Genomic DNA, 17,569 nt, shown 5'->3' with positions numbered 1-17,569 from the left:
TTGGAGAGCCAGATCCTGGAGAGTCGCCTGGGGGCGCTGAAAGCGGGGTGAGGGGATAGGAGTTCTAGACCGCCTCCCCCAGGACCCCTGCCTGGGAGCGAAGGGGATTCTCCCTACAGCCGGTCTGACCTCCGCGCTGCTCTCTCTGCCTCCCGGTGGCGGCTTTCTGAGCCCTGGGGCCGCTCCGATCCTCTTCTGGAACTTGGCTGCGCGCTCCCCGGGCCACCCAACGACCGGGCAGGGAGGACAGGTCAGGGCAGAAGAGGGGCCGGGCCTCCGGGAACCAAGCAGAGAGTGGCCGGGTACAGACTGAGGGAGGAAGATCCTAGTGCCCCAAGCCACACTTCAGCGCCCCCCAACCCATCTCCCGGAGTTCCTCTCCTCTAAGCTGCTGCGGTCCACTCTACCTCCATCCGCCCCGCTAGTTCCTCCTCCTCCAACACCTTGGTTCTGAGAAATAGCAGAAAAGTGGGAGAAATAACGGGAGCTTTAACACAATCCCCAACTCCCACCAACTCACCCAGACTTCCACGAGTGGGGGAAGTAGCTGCGGGGCTTGGGTACCGTTTCCCTGACAACAAGCTTCAGGTGGGGCCCTGATTTATAGCCTATTAATATCCAAACCACTATTTTCAGTGAGCAATTAGAGGCGCCGGGAGTTAATAATAACATGCTTAACTCGCAGAAGGAAAATGAAAAGAAGCCACTGTTTCATGCACATTTAAATTTTAGATGCCTCGATTGGGGGTGGGGGAGTGGGAGAATGTAGTGACAACCTCTTTGTACTGAGAACTTCTGTGTGGAGAGGCAAGGCTGTCACGGCCAGGTAGGAGGCAGCCATCTCTGTAGGTAGTCAGGATCTCGACTTCAATTTCTTTCAAGTTTGTTTATTTATTTCATGAGAATGGGAGAGAGGCGAGCATCCTTCAGCAGGGTCCTAAACTAGAATACAACCTCTCACTCCGGAGCATCACAGGTGTTTGTCCCAGCATGCTCCGGCCTACCAGGGAACTCGCCTGCAGTCCTCGGTTGGGATTGATCCAGCGTCCTTTGAGCAGTCTCTTACCACTGTGCCACGCGTGTACTTGTTTCTAAGGATTGAGGTAGCTCCCCAAGGAGAGGCCTTTGCAAATCACAAACGTCAGGCACCTCTAAACCACCTGCTAACCTATCCTTTTCATCACAGACTTCTAAATTTTATTCTGTGTTTCTTTGACCATTCCACCCCACCCCAAGGGCAAGTCATTTCCTATTCCAGGATCAGATGAGGGTTCCAGAATGGGTTCTAGAATGCCACTGAGAACTTCTTTTTCTAAGTATGAAATACTTGTTAGTGTGTATCGAACGCCTGCCACTCAACCCAGTGAGGCTTTTACTTGCTCAGAGACATGTGGACTGGCTAGGAAAAGGAATATTAAGCTTTCCTGGAAGAGAGTCCACCAGCCTTGAAGCCAGCTGATCTCAGAGGTGGGTCACTTCTGCAGAACTGTATCAAACTCTAAAAGTAAAGCACAAACTCTAGAGTAAAGACATAAGCGCTACATTATGACAGTGTGGCCTTTAGACCCCTTGGCTGTTGCTCTTTGTTGGTGGCCCAGTGGCAGTGGTCAAGGGACGAGCCCATCCTATGAATCTCGAGTTCTCAGAAGACTCCGAGTCCGCTCTTGGAATTGAAAGCACTCGAAAACTCCCAGGCATCCAGTACAGGCCTTGTAGCAGAAGCATATCAAGTGTTCCCGAGCTGCTTGCCCAGAGAACTGTGATACCACCTTGTGCTCTGGTCATTGCTTCTTCCAAGGGTTCCGAAGGTGTCCTATAGCACAACACCTGCTAGAGTATTCACTTTGGGCGTTAAGGCACAGTGGGATGCAGACTCCTACCTGGGATCTGATTTCGCCAAATCAAAATGAGTATTTTAGGCAAACTAAGTGTGAAAGAAAGTTTGGAACTGAAGTCAAAGTCTGACAGACCTGCCACAGTTCGGCAAACAGACTTATTTTTGCTAAGGAGAAGCAGTAGTAGCTTTCATTTATTCTGTCTTTTACGTACCAGTGCCTAACTTGGTGCCCGGCTGGTAGCAGACCCTCCTTCATCTTTGTTGGATGAAGGAGGGAAAGGAGACAGGAATGCTCAGAGTTTTCTTTATATCATCCGATTTAATTGCAAGGTAGCTCCTGTTATCAGCATCTTAAATGTGAGGACACAGGTTCAGGGAGATGAAATGACTTGCCTCACATCACACCGCAGATGAGAGTGGTGGGGAGGGGGGAGAGCAGCACAGCTATTTGTTGTAGCCTCTTTTTAAGGTTAGACCTTTAGCAGAGGATATAGACATACATGTTACAATGATCTGATTGCAGCCCTGTCTTCCAGTTTCACAGTCTTCACTCCCAGGATTTGGGTTAGTCATTTTGCTTACAGCAGAGACGCTTAAAAGATATCGCCTGAAGACAGTATTGGGCATTTATTTGCTCAGAGGTTTTTAGCCTTGCCCATTATTTTCAGGTCATTGTTTCAAGGACAGACTGCAATTTTGGCAGTAGTCAAAGCATGGATTTTTTTTTTTTTTTTAAATCAGATTTTCCTTTCAGTCCTGGAAGTGACCAGGAGGGCTTGATGATGCATAGGACAGTGTGATAGGACAGAGGATGACTATAAACAATTCATGAGGCAAACACTACTGAAGTGGGAAGGGACCTTGGAGGTCACAGAGTCCGGCCTTTCATTTGTGTTGTTACCCGCTTAAAGGTGAGACCTAACTGCAAGTTACCTGGGGGCTGATGTGCAGCAGTGCTCTTAGCTGCTTCCTGTTCTAGGCGGTTTCTGCCCTCTCTCTTTCTCATGGCCTGTATGGTTTATTTCCTGAAGGATTACCTACTCAAACCGCTTACGTTCCCCCTCCCCCTTAGGAGAGGTTATGAGAGTACATATTTTAATATCCAATACGTTCATCTTAGCGAGATCTAGAAAGAAAAAAACAAAAACAAAACAAAAGGTATATTGGGGCTAGGCAGAAAAGAAGGCATTAGTGGGCATTAGGTTCTAAACTGTTCTGTAATCTCTCCATTGTTAGGGATAAACATGAGGACGTGTTTACATGTAGGTGTGCTGTCTAGGTTCAGTACAGAACTTAAGTCCAGTAATGACGTGGTATTCGTGGGCTGCGGAAAGGACTTTAAGAAACGATTGGGACTGTCAGATATCTGTTGAACCTAAACTCAGTATCACCAAATTGCTCTTGAAGAGGTTTTTTTTTTTTTTACATTTGAAATCAAACACAAAAAAATCTTACTTTTCTGCCCAAGACTGAAAAAGTAAGAAACATGACCAGTAGGAGTTTTTAAGTGATAAAAAATACATTTCTTCATTACCTATACTTTTTTTTTTTTTGTAACGTCAGATCTGCAGATTAACATTTATCAATTCACTTGGGAAGATCAAGAGTGAAAATAACTGCTGTGTGGGTTGATGAGAAATTTGATTTTATAATGAGGACTGGCAGGGAAGTTCATGAGTATTAGTCTCTGAAACCAGACAGATACTACAAGCCAAAATTATAGGCTAGAGGATACTGTGGAAAAAAGCATTTTATCTTAAAAGTAGTTTGTAGGGGCCAGGTGGCATGGAGGTTAAGGCAACTGGATCCCATATGGCAGTATTCAGGGTTCATATCCCGGACCCAGCAACTTGAAAATCATGCTGGTGTATGTACATGCATACCCAAAATCCCAGGAGAAGAATGGAAGAGAAGGGACTGTGGCATAGCCATCTTCCCTGGGAGGTGATTTCTTATTCTCTCTCTCTCTTTCTTTCTCTCCCTCCCTCTCCCCCTCTTTCCAGCGAGTGAACTGTGCCCTAAAGCAAAACAAAACAAAACAAAACAAAACAAAACAAGGTAGGGGGAGGGGCAGTTTGCATGGATTCAGTTGACTTTTACAGACAGATCTTTGGTTACTTCTCTACAAGAAATTTGGGCAGGTAGAGTACATGCAGTGAGTGGTCTTTGTGGCAGATCATTGTGCAACATTCGCAGGGTTTATCACAGAGATGCATCTTTCCTTTGACAAAACCCTAGAGGTGAAGGTCACCTGGTTTTGGAGCTGATGGTGGTGGAGACAGCTTGTAGGAGGCAGTCAGGAGAATTCACTGTCAGATCTGCCTCCCTTCACTGAATAGACAGCTCCCCTTGGTAAATATTTAGAAAATGTCATAGTGTGTTTCCCTTTGTTGTCGTGCTTACTTCTCAATTCACAGCCCAGCAATCCAAGTCCTTCCATTTTCAGCCAGCCTTAGCTGAGTATCAAACCGCCAGGGGACCCTTGGCCTTACAGCTCATATAGTCTTAGAGGTGCTCAAGACAGAAAATGCTTTCTCTGTGAATTGTCTAGCTAGCTTATGATATTTCCAGACCTCTTTTTCATTTATTTCTCTTTCCTTCTCCTGGGTGCAGGAAATAGTACAAAGCTGTCTTCTTCCTACCTCTGCAAGGCCTCTTCGGGTTTTGTCATAATTTATTTCCTCACTGTACCTTTGCAGACCTGGCTGAAGGTATAATTACAAGGGCAATTAAAACTCAGACATGTATCACAGTAGCAGTGGGGGCAAAAGTGGGCTTCCTTTCTTTCTCTATTTCATTTGAATGCTATAAATTTAGCAAGTTAAAAGGAACAGGGCTAGGAGGGAAAAAAAAAGAAAAAGACTTTGCATTGAACTCTGCTCAGATCATCCAGGATATTTATGAAAAGAATAACAGGGCACCTTGACAGCTAAAGAAAGAACAATAATTGCTTTGAATTATAGTCAATTCAGGAGTTTTCACCATTGTAAAAAAAGGAGTGGAAACTTGGATAATCCTGAAAGTGAACAAGTTGAACATTATTACCTTTCGTACCAGACTTAAATTTGGGTGTATCTCATTCGAGAATTCATGGCTCTTCAAATAAAACAATGCATGCTTCAAAGACCTAACTTAAGAGGCCTGGAAAGAGGTGTGTAGCCTCATTCTGTCCTTCTGCTCAGTTTCTGCTTGTTTCCAGAAGACCCCTAGGAGTCATCAGTCGACTTCACCTTCCAGTTTATTTCCTTAAGAGTAGAAATGTAAGAAAAGGCTTTTCCTAATACCGACTCCAAGCCATAAGTCATGGAGAGAGAGCTGGAAAGGCCTGAGAAAGCAATTAAAATGTATTTTAAAAGGGCAAGCTTTCAGTATGGATGGTGTGTTTTTTACACCATTAGGTGCTGAGGACCTGAAAAGGGGGCAGCTGGCACCCCGCTGATCTTGGGGGGAAACAGGCTTGCAAACCAGCAGTGATTCAGAAGCATGTTAGAGAGAAAGTGTTCTGAGCGAGCCTGCAGGAGGAAACGACTCACTCAGGTTGGGGAGTGCTGGAAGACCTTGGAAAGTGTCTAGAAAGCCTGAAGGAATGAAGGAAGAATGAGCCGAGGGTAAAGGTGGGGGTCTCAGCACGTGGATATGCACAGAGTGTAAGGGATGTGAGAATTTCATGAAAAGTGCAAATTTTTTTTAAGAGAGGTTTTCACTATAGGGCGCGTACGCTCGCCAGACAGATAGAGAGAGACAGAGAGACAGAAAGCGAGAAATCACCCCCCAGGGCGAATGGTCACGCCGCAATCCCTTCTCCTCCATTCTCCTCTCGGGATCTTGGGCACGCACGCACACGCGCCCGGTGTGAGTTTTAAGCCATCGAGTCCGGGACGCGAACCGCGACTGACTACGTGGGAGTCCAGCGACATAGCCATACGCTAACTGCTGATTCCCGAAAAGTGCAATTTTAAAACTTATTATGGTGCAGAAGAATTTTGAAATTGTTACCGAACTCAAAATCATGCATAGTTTTTTTTTTCTTAATATGCATTTTTTTGTGAACTTTTTGAGGACCACTTGTAGTTCCATGTGTCTCGATTATGACCAGAAGATGAACATGGTTTGGGATCAATTTGTGAAGAATTTTGAACTATTGGAAGTTCACATTGAAATCAATGGAGTTTCCAAGCTGAGGAGGTGAGGGAGAGTGAGGGGGTGGGGGAAGGGCACAAGAGTCAGACCCCTGTTTAGACCAAGCTCATCAGAGGCGGTGGAGAGAATGTGAACTAGGGTTGGCTAGTACTGCGTGAGGGTTATCACAGAGTCCACTCTGTTTTCAAGATGCCTTTGTGTAAGCATCTCCTCACCTCATCTTACAACGACTATGTGAAGAGAAGCTCTTTTATTCTTGCTTTACAGTTGAAGAGAGAGGATTAGACCTGTACTTTGCCGACCAGCGCCATAGTTAGTGGTTAAGGGAGCCAACTCCCCAAGTGGCTGACCAACATCTCTGGCTTGAAAATCACACCAGGTGCAAGTGTGTGTGTGTGTGTGTGTGTGTGTGCACGCGCGCGTGCACGCGCGTGTGCCAAATCCCTGTAAGATGGAGAGACAGAGAAGAGATTGAAGCATGACCACACTCCATTGAGGGGTGATTCCTTCCCCCTCTTTTTCTCTCTGGTGAGTGCATGTGCCCTCTGACACTTAAAGAAAAAGAAAGAAAAAAAGAATAAATGTGGGCCAGCAGGTGGCAGGGTGGTTAAGACATTGGACTCCCAAATGGTTGACCATGGTACAAGTCCTGGACCCAGTGGCTTGAAACTCACACCAGGAGCATGTGTGTGCATGCCTGAAATCCTGAGAGAAGAATGGAAGAGAAGGGGTTGAGGCATGGCCATCTCCCCAGGGAGAGTGATTTCTCAGTTTCTCTGTCTCCCTCTGTGTTTTGAGCAAGCACATATGTCCTATAGCAAAAATCTCTCTAAATAAATAAATAAGTGAATGAATGAATGTATCGTGATTTGCCAAAGTGCTAGGAGTTTATGGCAGAACTTGCCCTCCATCTGGTTTTCTGGTTTTGAAGCTGGAGCTTTTCCCTGATCTTCTCCTCAATGGAGTAACTGAATATTCTGGTCATCTGGTTGAGACAGTGATTGCTTTCTTTTTTTAATGGAACTTTCCATCCAAGTTCATTGGTTCGGGAGAGAGGGAGAGGGGAGCTTGTTACAGTATTTACTCTTTAATGTAGCCACAAAACCTCAAGAATAGCCCTCCAGAGTATAAATAAATGATGTCGCACAGCATCAATTAATGGATTCCCAGCAGCATGCCATAGATAAATGATAGGTTTATATGCCTGTCAATTGATGTTTTGGCTTTTTCATTCCTTTACCCCAAATTTACTGGGCATTGTTATGTTTCTGCCTCATTTTGGACTTCAAAAACCTCTTTGTCCAATAATCTTGAGTGCCTTGATTTGTACTTCATTCTTCCACGAAGGTTTATCGAGCTCCCATCACTCACCAGACATCTTCTGGGCCCAGGGGCTAAAACAGTGAACGAGGCAAAAAGTCTTATGTTACGGAGCACACCTCCTATTAGGCTGTTGGGGAAGCCATGACCTGTTTTCCTATGCAAAAATGGGTCATGACTTTCCCGACAACCCAGTAGTTGGGGGAGATGGGTACTAAATAATCACGATAAGCAACAGATAACCAAATATCATAATTTCAATTGCTGTAAAGAAAAAGTAGAAGCCAGATGGTGGCACAGTGGTAAAATGTGACAGTCTGTGGAGCTGACTCACATGGGAAAGTTCTGGATCCATGTTCAGATACCTCTCTGAGTATGCCTAGCACATGCATGCCCGTGCTCTGGGGCTACCTGAGGCTAGGGTTGGTGGATCATGACCTTTTTGGAACCCTGTTGAGGGTTCTCTCTCTTTCTTGCTCACAGAAGAAATAAATAAACTTAGAAAAATGAAGCAGTGGGGACCAGCAGTTGGCGTAATAGCTATGTCACTTGACTCCCATGTTGTCAACCGCGGTTTGAGACCCAGACCCTAAACTCACGCTGGGCGCATGTGCGTGCGTGCCCAAGATCCTGAGAGGAGAATGGAGGAGAAAGGATTATGGTGTGGCCATTCCCCCAGGGGGATGATTTCTCTCTTTCTGTCTCTCTCTGTCTTTCTGGTGAGTGCACGCACCCTATAACAAAAACCTCTCAAAAAAAAAAAAAAAAAAAAAAAAAAAAAAAAAAAAAGAAAAAGAAAGGAAGGAAGGAAGGAAGAAAGAAAGGAGAAACGAAGCAATGTAAATTTTTTCCTTCTGTTTGAGGCAGGGTAGTTGGAAAAGGGTGCCCTGATGAGGTTGCATTTGAGCCAAGATCCAGATGAAGCAAGGGTGGGCCCAAGGGCTGTTTGGGAGAAGAGTCAGGTTCAAGGTCTTAAGTGGGGCAGTGGCTGAGTCCAAGGAAGGGCACAGAAGCCATGTGCCTGGCCTAGAGGGAGTGAGGAGAGGGTGCAGACTGGTGTGTGGAGTGGAAACCAGGTCTGGATCATGCAGCTTTATGTGATAGGAAACCACTGGAAGTTGTGGGCAGGGGAGCAACTTACTCAGATTTATGTTTTAAGGGGATCTTTCTGGCTGCCCTGAGGAGGAGTGAGTGTAGGGGACAAGAGTGGAAGCAGGGAACCCAGGGAAATCTGCAACGGTCTGAGTGAGAAGCGAAGGACCAGGCAGTGGTGGTTGGATACTGGGTACATTTTGCAGGTAGAATAGGTAAGACTGATAGAGAGGCTGAGAGAAAAAGAGGAAGTCAGCGATGACTCCATTACTTTTGTCCTGAACAACTGGAAGAGTGCAAAGACCATTTACTGCCATAGTGTTCTATTTTATCAAACATGCTGTGGGCTATTATTTTATTTTCTGTTTTCATTGAAAAGTGGATTTGAAATAGTATCAGCAGACTTTTCATGTAAATACATCAAAAAGGAAATGTTTTATTGTGGGTGATTCATGACATCTGTTTGTGTTGAAGTTGAAACCTTAGATGTGTGGTGTACTCTTTTTTTAAGTGTATTTATTTATTCCATAAGTGAGAATGACAGAGATACAGCACCCCTGATGGCGTCTTGATGCTTTGATCTGCTTCTGACCTTCAGCTAGCCCTGGATCACAGGCACACACACGCCCTGTGTACTCTGGGAGGTCTGTGGACTTAAACTCGGAACCTTCCCACATGAGTTGTCCTCGCAGAGTGTCGTGTTCCACTGCTGTGCGAGCATCTGGCTTAGTATACATTGTAGTGCTTGCTGAATACTTCTTACTATTTTATATCATTCTCACTATATCTCCGCTATGCGATAAGGATTAAGATATTATAGAGACAAGATTGAAATAGGGGGATGAGGAAAGGGCTTCAAAAAGTTCATGGAAAACGTGGGTACCAGCAGTTAGTGTAATGGCTATGTCGCTGGATTCCCACGTAGTCAACCGCGGTTCGCGTCCTGAACCCGGTGGCTTAAAACTCACGCCAGGTGCATGTGCATGCGAGCCCAAGATCCCGAGAGGAGAATGGAGAAGGGATTGCGGCATGGCCATGCTCCCTGGGGGGTGATTTCTCGCTTTCTGTCTCTCTGTCTCTGTCTGTCTGGCGAGCGCATGTGCCATATAGCAAAAACCTCTCCAGAAAAAAAAAAAAAAGGCAAAAAGTTCATGGAAAACGTGTACTATTGAAAAAAAAAATGTATGAATCTCCTTTTGCACCTAAGTCAGCTCACTCATTACATTTTCTGTGAACGTTTTGAAGTCCCATCATATATTTCACCTCCTAATTATAAGTATTTTGAGGGACCAGCAGGTGGCATGGTGGTGGCCGGCCATGGTTTGAATCCTGGAGCTGGTGGCTTGAGAATGCATGTGCATGCATGCCCAAAATCCCAGGAGGACAGTGGAGAAGAAAGGACTGCAACATGACCATATCCCCCGGGGGATGATTTCTCACTTTCCTTTTCACTGTCTTTCTGTGTCTCTCTCTCTCTGGCAAGCATATGCACCCTATGGCAAAAAGCCTTTAAGGAAAAAGGAGGTATTTTGAATTGGCTGGTTAAAATTCAAACCATTTTTACTTTTTTGTTATTATATTTAAGAAACTTTAAAATTATGAAATAAGGTCACGTACATGGTTCAAATGCATACCTACATTATACGAGGGTATACAACGAAAAGTAAGTTCTTCAACTCTGTCCTACTTCTAAGGAGTTACCAGTGTCAGTGTTTCTCGTGACACCTGTAAGACAAATTCCTCACATGTAAAAACATACAGCCTGGCATTTTTCAAGTCAGGACTTACACTTAGCTATGGCACATGTTGGGTGTCATTTTCCTGTGTGACCTAGCAGGCTTTGTGACTTAGTTACCCTCGGGGTAACTAGGGGCAACTAAGGTAACTATGTTAACTATGTTCAAGGGGCCCAAAGTCCAGCTTTCTACCACTTAAAGGTCTCCCTGTCCAGAGTATTTCACACTGTGATGCTGTTCCTTATGTAACACCCCATCTCAAAAGCCTCCAGGGGTAGAGGTAGAAATACAAATCCATAAAATTGACTTTTAAGAGCTACTGAGGCCATCTGGTGGCATGGTACTTAAGGTGCTGTATTCCACATGGCTGACTCCGCAGTTTAAGTCTCGTCGGACCCGGCAGCTTGAGAATCCTGACGGGTGTGTGCGCATGTGTGTGTACGCATGCGTGCCCGAAATTCTGAGAGGAGAATGGAGAAGGGACTGCAGTGTGGCCGTACTCCTGGAGGGTGATTTCTCACTTTCCTCTCTGTCTCTCTCCAGTGAGCGCATGTGCCTTATAGCAAAAATCTAAAACAAACAAAGAAAACTTATTCTACCTGGTTCCAGATTGTAGAGTCCTTTCTCTCCCTTTCTATTCCTTCTACCTCCCATGACAAACCCTGTCCTCGAACCAGGTGTGCCCATCTCTGCCGACTGAGTCCTGAACACGTCTCCCAAATTTAGTGGTTTCCCTCAGGACCTGGTTCCAAGACGTGCCGTCTGTTTGGGGCTCGCCAGCCCACAGTCAAACTTGCTAGAGGGCTAATTATATGTGCCTTGCATTTGGACACAGTCACAGGCTCATTATTTCGCTTTTCTTATGTCCATCTATTATTGGCTCAACTAAACAATAAGCCCTTAAGGACGAGAACTAATTTATGAATTATAGTGTGGATCTTAAATAAGGCCCAGACTACTGCTTTTGCGCATGAAAGTACAATCAGTAACTTCTAAAATATGCACATTAACAATCATTTCTTAATGGGGTGGTGCTGTACACAAGGACTGTATGAAGGGACTGCAGTGTGGCCGTACTCCTGGAGGGTGATTTCTCACTTTCCTCTCTGTCTCTCTCCAGTGAGCGCATGTGCCTTATAGCAAAAATCTAAAACAAACAAAGAAAACTTATTCTACCTGGTTCCAGATTGTAGAGTCCTTTCTCTCCCTTTCTATTCCTTCTACCTCCCATGACAAACCCTGTCCTCGAACCAGGTGTGCCCATCTCTGCCGACTGAGTCCTGAACACGTCTCCCAAATTTAGTGGTTTCCCTCAGGACCTGGTTCCAAGACGTGCCGTCTGTTTGGGGCTCGCCAGCCCACAGTCAAACTTGCTAGAGGGCTAATTATATGTGCCTTGCATTTGGACACAGTCACAGGCTCATTATTTCGCTTTTCTTATGTCCATCTATTATTGGCTCAACTAAACAATAAGCCCTTAAGGACGAGAACTAATTTATGAATTATAGTGTGGATCTTAAATAAGGCCCAGACTACTGCTTTTGCGCATGAAAGTACAATCAGTAACTTCTAAAATATGCACATTAACAATCATTTCTTAATGGGGTGGTGCTGTACACAAGGACTGTATTAATTAAAAATTGCCCGACGGTGACTGTCAACGAGCCGCCTCCTGAGTGGATTGCAAAGGTGTCCATTCCCAGGGAATGGTAACTGGACACTACTTTGAAGAGAGAACTTTCTGCCTGCCTGCTCTCATGTTCTCATCCCCTCTTCAGATGACATTGCATCTAGATGTCAGAAGTGAAATCTTTTCATTTGCTTCTATATGAAATATTTTTTAAATGTTATTTATGTTTTTGAGCGAGAGAGAGGGCCCCCAACAGGGCCTTAATGCCCCGATCCATCCCCATCCAGCCAAGATTGTGGGAACACACACGTCCCTGGCATGTACAGAGACCTTCTCATGTGGCCTGAGCATTGCAGAGCGTGTATTACCTCTGTGTCACTGCAGCTGGCTAAGAATAGTTATTTAATGGGCATGACAACTATGTACTGTTTTTAAGAGATATTTTTTGACTGTAGTATGTGCACTCACCAGGGAGACAGAAAGTGAGAAATCACCCCCTGGGGTGAGGGAGAGGCCACCCCATAGTCTCCTCTCCTCCATACGCCTCTCAGAATCTTGGGTACACACATGTGCCGGTGTGAGTTTTAAGCTGCCAGGTTTGGGACTCGAACCACAGTCAACTACACGGGAGTCCAGTGATCTAACCATTACGCTGTCTGCTGGTCCCAACCATGCTTTTTTTTTTTTCAAGTTTACATTTTTAACAATTGTGATCAATATTAGGTCGCAGGAAAGCCGTGATGTATTTTCTACATGTCATGACTTTTCCCAATTTACCATTTTAGGTGTCTAGTTCTGTGGCATAAGTACATTCACACCGCTGTGCCCCCATCCCTATCCTAACTTCATCTCTGGAAGTCATCAACTAACACTGAAACATTGTATCTGTTAAACACTAACTCCGTTCCTTCTCTTGTCATCCATCAATAGACACTTGGTTACTTGTAGCCCCGGCCATTGTGAATAATGCTGCTATAGGACTGGCTCTGTGGTACAGTGAGAAGGTCCTCCTCAAGAGAAGCCGAATCCCGCATGGTGACCTTGGGTCGAATCCCTGGCCCCGTCAGCCTGAAACATTCTGGACACGTGCTTGAGTGGCCAGGATCCGAAGGGCTTAAGGTTTGGAGGAATGGAATTGCAGAGTGATCAGACCCTGCGGAGGGTCCCCCTCCATTCTCTCCCATAGGTGTGTGTCCATACTCTTATCAGGAGTAGAAAGAAAAAGAGGAAAAGAGGGTCAGCCCTGTAGCCTTGGGGTTAGGGAGCCAGATCCCACATGGTCAATTGTGGTTTGAATGATGGGCCCTGGCAGCTTGAAAAACATGCTGGGTGCATGAGCATGTGTGTCCCAAATCCTGACAAGATGGAGAAATGGAGGAAAAAGGATTGTGGAGCCCACTGAAGGTGCTTCTCCACCCTGTACCCCAACCCCATTTCTCTCTGGCTAGCACATGTCCCCTCTGGAAATTAAAAGAAAAAAATATAGCAAAACAATTCTGCTGTGTACATGGGTGTGCAACTATCTCTTTGAGACATCACTTTCTTTTGGATACGTGTCTAGAAGTAGGATTGCTGGATCATATGGTAATTCTATTTTTAATTTTTTGAGGAACCCATCCATGTAATCTTGATATTTCCCTCTGGTGTTTAACCTCTCCAAAGGGAAGGGAAAAATTTATCAACATCCTTACTTGTGGGTCCAAACTGAACTTGAGAAGTGTTTATTTGCAGACACTGTCTTTGGGGGATCGTTCGTCATCAAAGTTCTTCAGTTTGTCCATTTATTAGTTTGCCTATTTTTAGACTGTAGACTTTTAGAGGATAGGCGGAGATGCTTACTTAATTTGCTTTGTAGAGCATGTAGCCCAAACCCAGGTGGGGAAGGGTGTAAATATTCTGATGATGTATTTTGGCTAAAAAGTCTCCTTGAGCCGGATGACAAGTCTGGGTTGTGTCCAGCTCTTTTTCTCGTGCTGCTTGCCCTTGGGCAAAGAATTTCCTCTTTCTCTCTGACTCTTCCCCTCTCAGTGTTTTTTTTTTTTTTTTTTTTTTTTGAGAGGTTTTTGCTATAGGGCACGTGCGCTGGCCAGATAGAGACAGACAGAGAAACAGAAAGCGAGAAATCACCCCCCAGAGGGGATGGTCACGCCGCAATCCCTTCTCCTCCATTCTCCTCTCGGGATCTTGGGCACGCATGCACACGCACCCGGCGTGAGTTTAAGCCACCAGGGCCGGGACGCGAACCGCGGTCGACTACGTGGGAGTCCAGTGACATAGCCATCATGCTAACTGCTGATTCCCCCCTCTCAGTGTTTTGTGTGTGCTTGATGATGCCTTAATGTTTATTATTATCCTTAACATTTTCCTTGCGGTTTTCTCTGAAAAGTTTAAATGTTGCCTCGTCTTCATAGTCCTGCCAGCCTCTCTCCCTCACAAGATTCTGTGATTTTTTTCCCCAGTACTTTTCATATTTTCAGCACTTTTAAAGTATTTTTTTCTTTTTTTTTGGAGAGGTTTTTGCTATAGGGTGCATGCCCTCACCAGAAAGGCAGAGAGAGACAGAGAGACAGAAAGCGAGAAATCACCCCCCAGGGGGGATGGCCACGCCACAGTCCCTTCTCCTCCATTCTCCTCTCGGGATCTTGGGCACACACGCACACACGCACACACGCCCAGCGTGAGTTTTAAGCCACCGGGCATGGGACTCCAACAGCAGTTGACTACATGGGAGTCCAGCGACATAGCCATTACACTAACTGCTGGTCTCAGCACTTTTCAAGTATTTTTTAGCACCCTTTTCATTTTCTTGTTATGGGATGGATCATCTCATTTTGTAGTTGTACAGTTTGACTTCTATACCATTGAACTAGACACCTTGTGAAAGATACTGGATCTTTTTTATTTTGTTTTTTAGTATTTCTAGCACCTAGAGCCATGCTTCATACATGGGGAGAGTGGCTTAAACATATATATTGATTAAGACAATTTAAGAAGGGACCAGCAGTTAGCGTAATGGCTATGTCACTGAACTCCCATGTGGTCGACCACGGTTCGAATCCCAGACCCAGTGGCTTAAACTCACACCAGGCGCATGTGTGTGTATGCCCAAGATCCAAAGAGAATGGAGGAGAAGGGATTGTGGCGTGGCCATTCCCTCTGGGGGGGTGATTTCTCGCTTTCTGTCTCTGTCTGTCTCTCTGTCTGTCTGGCGAACGCACGCACCCTATGGCAAAAACCTCTCCAAAAAAAAAAAGACAATTAAAGAACAGTTGTTTGAAATTACATGTGACTGCTGTTATCAATACATATTTTAACTTGTAAATGAAACATGATTATAATAATGAATTTATTATAATGATAAGTCAATACTTGTTGAGAACTTACATGCTAGGCACAGTGCCAAGAGCTTTCGTATGTCTTTTTTTTTTTTCTTTTCCTTTTTAATTTGCTAGAGAGCACATGTGCTCATTGGAGAGAGACAGAGAGAGGGAAAGTGAGAAAACATCCACAGCAGGGAACAGTCATGCCGCAGCCCCTACTGTTCCTCCTTTCAGGGATTTGGGGAATGTACACGCATGCATTCAGTGTGTTTTCCAGTCCCGCAGTCGTCCTATGTGGGATCCAGCTGCTTCAGCTACCACATCCATGTCTTTGTTATTCAATGTCACATTCATACTATTATTATCTTCATTTTACAAATGAAAAAAAAAATCAGGCTTCAAGAAGTTAACTTACCCAGCATTACCCGCCTAGTAAGGTTGCAGCTGGACTTGAACTCACATGCGTTTGATCTAAAGTGCTTGTTCTGAACCACCGTGACTGCCCGTATTTGGGTAGAGATCAACATTACGTGGCTCTTAGTTCTACAAGTTTGGTTTTATCTCTCTTTTCAACCCCTCATCTTTAATGGTCTGAAATTAGGGAGATAATTAGTTGTATACCTTTACGAATTGCTTTATGTTTTTGATGATTTAATCTAATAGGTTTAAATCCCCTTATTAGCTTTTAATAAATAATGTTCCAAATCCTACTTCCAACATTGTTTCTGACATCGGAGGATGAAGATGCTAATTAGTACTGCACAGTATATTCATTGTATAAGGTATCCATACTAAAACTGCTTTAGAAAGCGTCGGGGTTATTGTCAAATGTGGTCTCCTCCTTCCAGACTTGAGGTTTCCTAACTTCTTGGCCCCTTCTTGTTTGGAAACCATGCCCTGCCTTGTCTTCTGTGACCTGGACTCTCATTTTTCTCCTCCTAGCTCACTTGCTGCTGCCTTTTTACTTCCTCCCTCTCTACAAGTTTTTAGTTATTGGAGTTGCTAATGCATCTAAATCCTTATCTCCGGCCCCGGCCTCCCTCCGCAGTGCAGGCCTGCTCTACAGCCTCCGCTGGCTGGCTTCCTTTGGTTGTATCAAGATGTCTCAGACTCACCATATTGCAGTGGGACCTCTTGGTGCCCTCCTTCACTCCCAAACCTGTTCTTCTGCCTTTTTCCTTCGCCAGATCCATTTGTCACCATCTTCCCTAGTGAGAATTTTCAGCGTCTTTTCCTACTTTGATATCTACTTGGCTGCCATCTTGTTCATTTTTTTCCATAACGTTTTCAGATTAGTCCCTTTGTTTCCATTTCCACTGTCACTATGCTTTTGGTTTGGTTTTGTTGTTTTAAGTTAGTGTCTCACTATGTCATAATCCTCCCGCCTCAGCCTCCTCACATTGCAGGGTTTACAGTCACACACCACCATGCCTGGCCTTTCGGTGGAGCAGGAACCAAACCTGGGCCTCCCACGTGGCTCTAACCTGTAGAGCACAGCATCTTAGCAGTGTTCGCCCACATGGCCGGGCCTCCATTGTCACTATTCTTTATTATTTGTTAGCTAGTTAGTTTGTATGTGTGTATTTATTTCTTCCCTGAGCAAGAGACATAGGAAGAGACAAATAGCCCCAATAGGGTCATGACCTCACAATTCACCACTAGACTCATTATCTCTGGATCTTGGGCCCACATGTGCCTGGCACATTCAGGGAGGTCTCTGAATACAAACCCATGCCTCCTGTGGGTGAGCCTCACAGAGCATCACGCTTTACACTGCATAGCCATCTGGCCACACCACTGTCACCATTCTTTTTTATATTTGAATAATTGAACTTCAGACCTTCAGTCTCTGCCTTCCTAACCCATCCCACCCTCTGATTTCAGAATTATTTTTAAAAACAAATCTAAGTTATTTCACTGCTTTAAAATAAACCCTAGGGACCAGCAGGTGGCTTCGTAATTAAGGCACTGGATTCCCACATGGCCAACCATGGTTCGAGTCTCAGACTGAAGCTTGAAAATCACACTGGACGTGCATGATGTGTGTGTGTGTGTGTGTGTGTGTGTATGCATTCCCAAAATCCTGAGAGGAGAATGGAGGAGAGGGGATTAAGGGGTGGCCACCCTCCCTGAGCGGGGCGGCGATTTCTCTTTCATGTCTCTGTCTGGTGACCACCTTCACCCTATGGCAAAAAACTAAAAACCCAAACTAAACTAAACTAAATGATTCTTCAAGAGAAAGTTTAAATGAGCAGGTAGGGGCCTTCACAGTCTGGGCCAACCTTCCTTCCCAGCTTCTTTCCTCCCCATTTGCCCTATTAAAGATGCTCGTGGCTTGCTAACTCCAGGTGCATTTCCATGCCTCCACAACTTTGCTCCTGCTGTTTTCTATACCTGGGCTGTCTTTCTCCCTCCGTCCAGCCATGAACTCTTACACATATATGCCTTAAGGCCCCACTCAGACATAACCCTCTGTGAAGCTTTCCTGAAACCT

At 45.0% G+C, this 17,569-nt stretch overlaps 1 long non-coding RNA gene across 1 annotated transcript; it reads right to left on the bottom strand.

The window, feature by feature from the left end:
* Positions 1–7,204: 7,204 nt before the first annotated feature.
* Positions 7,205–16,534, bottom strand: LOC102478067 (uncharacterized). The gene is made up of 3 exons (XR_333651.1): positions 16,191–16,534; positions 10,028–10,114; positions 7,205–7,371 (listed from the first exon to the last, which is right to left on the bottom strand). It is a non-coding gene; the product is annotated as an uncharacterized LOC102478067 (long non-coding RNA).
* Positions 16,535–17,569: the final 1,035 nt, after the last annotated feature.

Source organism: Tupaia chinensis, unplaced genomic scaffold (assembly GCF_000334495.1).
Source record: "Tupaia chinensis unplaced genomic scaffold, TupChi_1.0 Scaffold000075_1, whole genome shotgun sequence".
Classification (NCBI taxonomy): domain Eukaryota; kingdom Metazoa; phylum Chordata; class Mammalia; order Scandentia; family Tupaiidae; genus Tupaia; species Tupaia belangeri.
The sequence above is the reverse complement of the archived record's forward strand: the minus strand, read 5'-3'. Positions and strand labels throughout refer to the sequence as shown.